This window comes from Apis dorsata, unplaced genomic scaffold (genome assembly GCF_000469605.1).
Source record: "Apis dorsata unplaced genomic scaffold, Apis dorsata 1.3 scaffold_196, whole genome shotgun sequence".
In the NCBI taxonomy this organism is placed as follows: Eukaryota; Metazoa; Arthropoda; class Insecta; order Hymenoptera; family Apidae; genus Apis; species Apis dorsata.
Window position 1 is genome coordinate 621,999 of NW_006263480.1, and position 696 is coordinate 622,694.

The 696-nt window shown below is 29.3% G+C and overlaps 1 protein-coding gene across 1 annotated transcript in view; it reads left to right on the plus strand.

Annotated features, from left to right (window-relative positions):
* Window positions 1–696, plus strand: part of LOC102677007 (voltage-dependent calcium channel type A subunit alpha-1) — a 123,349-nt gene that overhangs the window by 111,284 nt on the left and 11,369 nt on the right. The gene's annotated exons all lie outside the window — the stretch shown is intronic.

Sequence of the window (696 nt, forward strand, 5' to 3'; positions counted from 1 at the left end):
ATTATTATTATTATTATTTTCTTTTCATTTAGAGATTGGCAGTTGTATCTCTGTACATCTTTTTTTCAATCTTGTAACGTTTCTTTCTTTGCATCGACACAGATATACAGATACACGCACACTCTCATCATACTACGCACTCTAATTTTTAACGACACTTGTACATTTACTTGTTTCGATTACTTTCCTTTCTTACGTATCACGTAGATTTTTAACTTCTTTCCTTTTAACTTTTTCTAACTGTCACTGAATCCACTGTATCATCGATAGAACGATAACGCAACAGCTATTGATGCAAATGTTGGAAATTTTTCGATTAAATAATCTTTCAATAACAAAATTTTGATCCATCTTTTTTTTTTTTATCTATAATGCAAATTTTGAAGAACAAAAATTATTCCAAAAAATAGGAGAATCAAGCGCGGTTGCGTTGCGACACAGAAAAATCACACACGCGAACTTTTTTTCTTCTCTTTCTTAGGCACTTGATAATACGTAATTAGTGGAAGTAATTACTAGAGCATCTGTCGAATTTCACACTATACTTAGATACTACTATATCTTAGAAAACTTTTAGAAACTTTCCTTTAAAATAATCTCCTTTCTTAATGGCACGTTTCCTCTTCAAATAATAAGCAACTAGTCTTAGGATTAATTATTTGAATCTAGTTAAACAAAACAAAAAAAAAAAAAAAA